Source organism: Rutidosis leptorrhynchoides, chromosome 9 (genome assembly GCF_046630445.1).
Source record: "Rutidosis leptorrhynchoides isolate AG116_Rl617_1_P2 chromosome 9, CSIRO_AGI_Rlap_v1, whole genome shotgun sequence".
In the NCBI taxonomy this organism is placed as follows: Eukaryota; Viridiplantae; Streptophyta; class Magnoliopsida; order Asterales; family Asteraceae; genus Rutidosis; species Rutidosis leptorrhynchoides.
This window is the reverse complement of record NC_092341.1, coordinates 240,551,321-240,558,364: the sequence shown is the minus strand read 5'-3', so window position 1 is coordinate 240,558,364 and position 7,044 is coordinate 240,551,321. Positions and strand designations below refer to the sequence as shown.

At 30.5% G+C, this 7,044-nt stretch overlaps 1 long non-coding RNA gene across 1 annotated transcript; it reads left to right on the top strand.

Moving 5' to 3' along the window:
• Positions 1-4,843: 4,843 nt before the first annotated feature.
• Positions 4,844-6,655, top strand: LOC139867658 (uncharacterized). The gene is made up of 3 exons (XR_011765908.1): positions 4,844-5,050; positions 5,613-5,666; positions 6,447-6,655. It is a non-coding gene; the product is annotated as an uncharacterized lncRNA (long non-coding RNA).
• Positions 6,656-7,044: the final 389 nt, after the last annotated feature.

Below are 7,044 nucleotides of genomic sequence, written 5' to 3'. Positions count from 1 at the left end.
TTTTCTTAATTGGTTGCTCACTTCGCAACCTACTTCTCATACTGTAATTTGTGAACGTTGTAATATTTTCTGTGCTTAATTATATTCCTTGCTTTTCAAAAAAAACAAACAAAAGAATGAATTAGAAAATTGGTCAACAATGTGGAGCTTTCTGTTTCATCATACCACATAGTTTGGGTAGAGCCATGGTCCCTTCTCTAAACGCACCCAAGTTATTTTAATTTGGTTTTGGCTTTATTTATCTATCTATAATCTACTCCATAATCTATAATATATGAATTTAACGATGACTGATTAATTAGTTTCAGTATGAAGCTACAACTTTTAAAACTATGAAAACATCTATTATCATCAAGCCAATACATAAGCACTATAAAATCAAAATGCGTACAGCTTCCGTTTTAAAAGAATACAGTTTGGAAATTCATTTTTATTTTAATAGTATAAGTAAAGTAATAATTTGGTCTGCATTTGATTTTTAACTAGTTTGGAGTTCCGTGCTTCGCTACGGAGACCAAATCCACATACACATATAATTTCAATACTTTTCTTAATCAACCTTTTGTATATAAGATAAAAATATAGGTAAAAAGTAAGTGGTTAAATGGTAAAGTAATTAAAAAACATAATATAATGAATGTAATGTTTTAAACTGTTATTTTTACCTAAAGACTATTAATATTGGACCGAGGAGTAACATATAACAATATTTTATAATACTTAAAAAAGTAAACAATTTTTCTATTTTGTATGTAATATTTGTATATGTTCGGTTTCATATTGGCCGGTGGTCTCCTTGGAAGCAATCTCTCAACCCGTCAAAGAGAGAGATGACTTTCTCTGCTTTTGTGAGTGTTTCAGTTGGGGTTGAGAAACGACTTTTCTTTATTGAATGATAAATGAAGGATTATCAACGTCTCACCTCTCCTATAACCCATACATGTGGGATTGAGTTTTGTTGTTGTGTTGTTGTGTACACCAAATTTTATATTTTAAAGAAAAATCAAAGAAATCATTTGTTCAATTACTCAACCAACGTTTTAACCTCCAAAACCCAACAATGGGCCTCTGGGCTGACCCGTCTACTAAAAACCCTAATCAGACTATATATTATACAAACAAAATCACTTTTCCATTAATTAACTTATTTCTCCAGTGTTCTTTCCCCCTTCTTTCATCCCATATACCACATTCTCCTTCTCATTCTTTTCTTGTTATTCTTTTACTTATCATCTACTAAATGTCTAATATCTAATACCTAATTAGGTAATTAAAATTAGTTCGTTATGAATACTTGAAATATTGAAGGTTTTTATATTTGTTGTATAATCCTTTTAGCCACACGACTTCATTTTAGTTAATCTAGTTCGTTTAAAAATTATGCTATGGTGTATATATATATATATTTATATATATATATATATATATATATATATATATATATATATATATATATATATATATATATATATATATATATATATATATATAGTTTTTCGACTCAAATTTTTGTTTATATATCGATATACATAATATGTATATTTATAGTTGCAAAATACAGAGCAACTGTGTTTATCTATGGATTTATATTTTATACTCCATTGTGGTAAGAAAAAAAAATTCAGAGCAACTGCGTTTATCTATGGATTTATATTTTTAATCCATTGTGGTAAGGGAAAACCCAAAAGATTTATATTTTATACTCCATTGTGGTAAGCGAAAAAAAAAAAATTCAGAGCAACTTTGTTTATCTATGAATTTATATTTTTATACTCCATTGTGGTAAGAGAAAATCCAACCAAAAAAAAAAATTGCTACAATAGCTACAGTGGTTGCTACAATAGCTACAGTGCTTTTGGGCATTGTGGTAAGGGAAAATCCAACAACAAAAAAAAACTACAGTAGCTACAGTGTTGCTATAGTAGCTACCGTGTTTTTGGGCGAGATGGCGTGGTATGATTGATGGGTTTTGTCCATATTTAGTATATAGTATAATAGTATAATTATATTATTACGATATATTTAAATCTGTATTTCAATTTTATTTTGTATATGACTAAATTATCCTTTAAGTTATAATCTCTTCCCTCAATTTAGGTGGACATGTGTCAACAAAATAGTGACTTAATACCTTATGTATTTTAAGATTTAATGTACATGAACCAATTCATTCATTCATATATATATATATATATATATATATATATATATATATATATATATATATATATATATATATATATATATATATATATATATATATATATATATATATATATATATATATAAGAGAGTTTAGTCCAGCCTAATTGTCATTATAACCGCATTAGTAGCACCATACGCCATGTGTAATTTACAGCTGTCAGATCCAGTGGTTATGATTAAAGCCAATTAAATAGATAGATTAAACTAGTTGTGCTCCCTCGCGTTGCGCCGGGAGTTCGGTTTACAATGTATTTTATTGCGTTTAGTTTGTAAAATTATTTCGTAGCTAACGATGATGTCGTTGAAGCGCAACTTGAGTAGAACTAAAAGCTATAACCCATCAAAGATTTAAATGTTATTTTAAATATCTCCCGCGCTTTGCTGTAGGGTGTTTTCAATCGGTTAACGGTCAGTGATTTTGATCGATTAGTGATCGGTTAATTGTATGTTTATAAATTTAATGGAAAAAAAGTTGGAAAAAAGGATTTTAAAAAAAGTTATTTATTTATTTTTTCTTTTTAATGTTAGAAGGCATTTTTTATGACCAAAAAGAAAAAATTAATTGTTTTCCTCTAGCCCTTAAATCAAAGCTATGGATAAAGATACAAATATTTGTAGATAAAAAAACACCTTTTATTTTGACTAAACTAATTCATGAAAACTTTATTTATACGAAAAAAAATAAAAAATAAAACTCATGATTAATAAAAGAGGGCATTACAAATATAACATTCGTTGGATCAATAGGCCATAAGAAATGTGAGGTCCCAAAATTAAATTATGATATAAATGGGGCATAGCCCACTATTTTAGCCATAAAAAAATGCAAATTGAAAACAAATACTCCGTAAAATTCATTTTCATTTCATCTGCAAACCCTCTCTCTAGTCTCTACCTCCTTCACTTCAACCTAGATCCAACTGAACCCACCACATCATCTACTCACTCACACACAAATACGCCGCCAACATCATTTTTAACAAATCCGGACGCCATCACCACCATTCATCCACCGCCACCCACTTTTGCTTAGCGGCCCTCACCCTCTCTTTTTTTCCCGTAAAACCTTGGTGTTTGACGGATGCTGTTAGTGATGGAGGATGGACGAAGATCGACGGTTGTTAACCGATCGACGGTTTTGGTGATGGTACCGAATCGGTTTTGGTGATGGTACCGAATGGAGATTGACGGTCGTAGTTGGAGTCCGGTGGTTTCGTCGAAAAACGTTGGTGGAGGTGAGGTCGGCAGCGGTGTTGCCCGGTGTTCGATGGATATAAACGGTGGTGCTGACTGTTGGTGATGCCGGGTGGTTGTCGGAGTTCAACGTTCGTCGGGAGGTTAATGGTGGCGGTGGAAGGTGGCAGGGATGGTGGAGTGGTGGTAGTGGTGGTGGCTGGAGGTAGGTGGTATAGTTAGAGGTGTAGTGATTGTGGCATAGATGTAAAAAAGAAAAAGGTGAAATGACAAAAATATCACTGATTACTATCGATGAATAGTGAAACAGTGTTTTGTCTTGATAGTACTAGTGTTCGAACCCTCGCTTCGCGCTGGGGTTCGGTTTTCAATGTAATATATTGTGTTTAGTTTGTAAAATTATTTCGTGGCTAACGATGATATCGTTGAAGCGCAACTCGAGTCGAACTAAAAGGTATAATCCGTGAAAGATTTAAATGTTATTTTAAATTAACAATATATGCACATCTCCGCGTTTCACTATGAAATTGTCGACTTTTAAAAATTTAACGCAAAATCGACGTGTATGAAAAATACCTCAAATATTTAGCGTTTTTTAAAAAGTGTCTGTATTTCGTATAGTTAGTGACAGTGTGCTCCTAAAAGTATTTCGAGTTTAACGGTGGTGTCAGAAAAATTTAACTCGTTGCGAGCGAGAAGATATGGCCCGTTGAATATTTGGGTGGAGTTTATTAAATTTTTTTTTTATGAAAATGAGTATTTTACGCTATACCTCCTGTTTGGGGGTCGATTTTAATATTTGAACAAACTATGGGGCCTTTTTAAAAAAAGGTGGAAAAGGGGGGAAAAAGTGAAAGGACGAAAGCGCCCTTGGTGACTATTAATCGTTTTTGTCTATTAGGTAGTATATAAAGTATGTGGTCGATTTATAATGAATGAGAAGTTTAATGGTTAAAGTATAAAATGTTAAAAGTTTGTGGTAAGTTTATAAAAACCATAAAGTCAACGATTGTATATTATGGGGCTAAAATGTAGGTAAGTAAAAGATTGAGAGTAGTTTGTGAAACTTGTGAAGTTTACTATTCACTTTGGCTATGTCTTTTAGATATGTAAAGGGGGGAAAAAAGTGAAAGGACGAAAGCGCCCTTGGTGACTATTAATCGTTTTTGTCTATTAGGTAGTATATAAAGTATGTGGTCGATTTATAATGAATGAGAAGTTTAATGGTTAAAGTATAAAATGTTAAAAGTCTGTGGTAAGTTTGTAAAAAACATAAAGTCAACGATTATATATTATGGAGCTAAAATGTAGGTAAGTAAAAGATTGAGGGTAGTTTGTGAAGCTTGTGAAGTTTACTATTCACTATGCCTTTTAGATATGTAGATAGAATAACGATAATTAGGAGATTAATAAAAATAAAAATTAAATACAGTACGAGAAATAAACGGATCTAAGAAGATCGACCCTTTCTTTCTCATTCAAATCAATTTTTCCAGATCCAATTTGTTTAATTATGAACTCTTCATCAAAAATCGGTACAAAATATGAAATCAAATAAAGAAGTCAAATCGATGGAATTTCAGCTCGATGATTTTTTTTAGAGAATTCTACGATTTTGAATGAACAAAATCTCTCATCGGGCTTGAACCATGTAAAGCAGATATCATCCGATTGTTTTCGATAATAATTTAACCATTAACGGCGACAAATAAAAAGGAGAATTGTTTCATTTGAATTTGGTGTTATGATTTATTTTAGGGTTATACATAATCATCATATGAGCTGCAAGAATAACGAATTAATAGACATTTATTAATGATCAAATAAAAAGGAAAATTGTGTAGTTTGTTGTATAGTCAATTCCTTGATAGATGATAACATTGTTTCATTTGACGTGGTAGAACACTCAGTTCCTCATTTTGTGCCCATTAGGATGTATAATAGGTCTGATGCATCAACTAATATCCCAAATATCTATTCAAATAAAATACATTTAATGAATTTGAGGTTAGTTAGTTAGCAATCTGGGTAGTGGTGACAATCTTGAACATGAAGCATCAACCATTAGAATAAAATATCTTATGAGTAGTAATCTAATGATCCCGAGGTTTGAATTCTATGTTAACACATTAACTAAAGTACTTATGTTTTTTACTCATGATCAGTTACGACGTCTTTAGTTGAAAATCTTTGTGTGTAACCATAAATTACAGTGATAAGTTGCAAGGACAGCAGGGCCTGCAATTCGTCCGGATATTGAAGCTATGGTATGAATATACAAGCAACTTGGTATGTTTTTTTAATCTACAATATATTACTTACCTGGATTGTGAAAACGTGTAAATAAGGATAACATTTGTAGCTTATTGTTGATATATATGTAGTGTACTTTGGGTTAACTTTAGTAAATATGGGTTTGGGTTGAAACGGGTCATTTGTTATGCCAGTTGAGTACCTGGATTGTGTATAGAAACATATTTTAGTTCGTATCTGATATATCTAAGCTTATTATTACAATAACATAACATTGTCATTAACGATTTAATCCTTTGTAATGTATTTATAATGGGTTAAACATTTATTATATATGCGTCCGAGTGTTTTCGCAAAAACCGTTTCATATGTTCATGTGTGTCAATATTACTTTGCGTGTTTCATTCAACCAAGGATCAACAAAAGACCTCTAATGATATACATATACATTTACATTACAGTTGAAATCGCACCTTAAAATGAAGCACTGTTTGTTGGTAATTACTTCGATTACAATAAGATATTTAGTTAATTATGTGAAGTTCTTTGACCGTCTATTGAAGGTTTGACGAGACAAATTATTGTATGTAGTTGAAGGTATGTATACTTTATATGCTAAAAGTTTATATAGCCATGTTCTTTTATATTATACTTATATGAAATAGTTAAAGCCTCATCCTCGTACTACCCATAAAGTATCCATTATATTTTAGAAGAGATGTTTTATGTAGTTGAAGGTATGTATACTGCAAGATTATAAATGATCCTTTACAGTCTTTTTTTTTTTCGTGCAGTTAAAGGTTTGATGATGCTTTCAAAGGATCTAAATGTCACAAATGGGAGAATTAAAGCTTATAGTGGTTCATTTGCTTGCCATGTACAACTGGTCTCAAGTTGTTTTATATAAAGAGGAAAAAATGTCAATGAGTGTAATATGCATTAACTAACTATTGAGATGAATCCATATGTAATTTCATATAAATATATTTATGTTTACCGGAACGATAATTATATGAATATTATACAAGATTATATAAGATGCTTAAAATAAAATATAATGTTACATATGTAATTTATAGTCTTTCAATGTTGTAGCTCCTATAAATTCTAAAATTCATATTTGAAACTGTTTTTGAACAGCCGTGCAACGCACGGGCTCAAAACCTAGTATATATATATATATATATATATATATATATATATATATATATATATATATATATATATATATATATATATATATATATATATATATACTCCATATATTTTTATTTTTAAACACGACTTTGAATCATTATGAATAATTTCGTGCTAAATCAGTTTTATCATCTGAGTTTAAGCTTCGATAACTCAATTCCAATCGGAGTACAAAATTAAACAAGAACGAGTGGT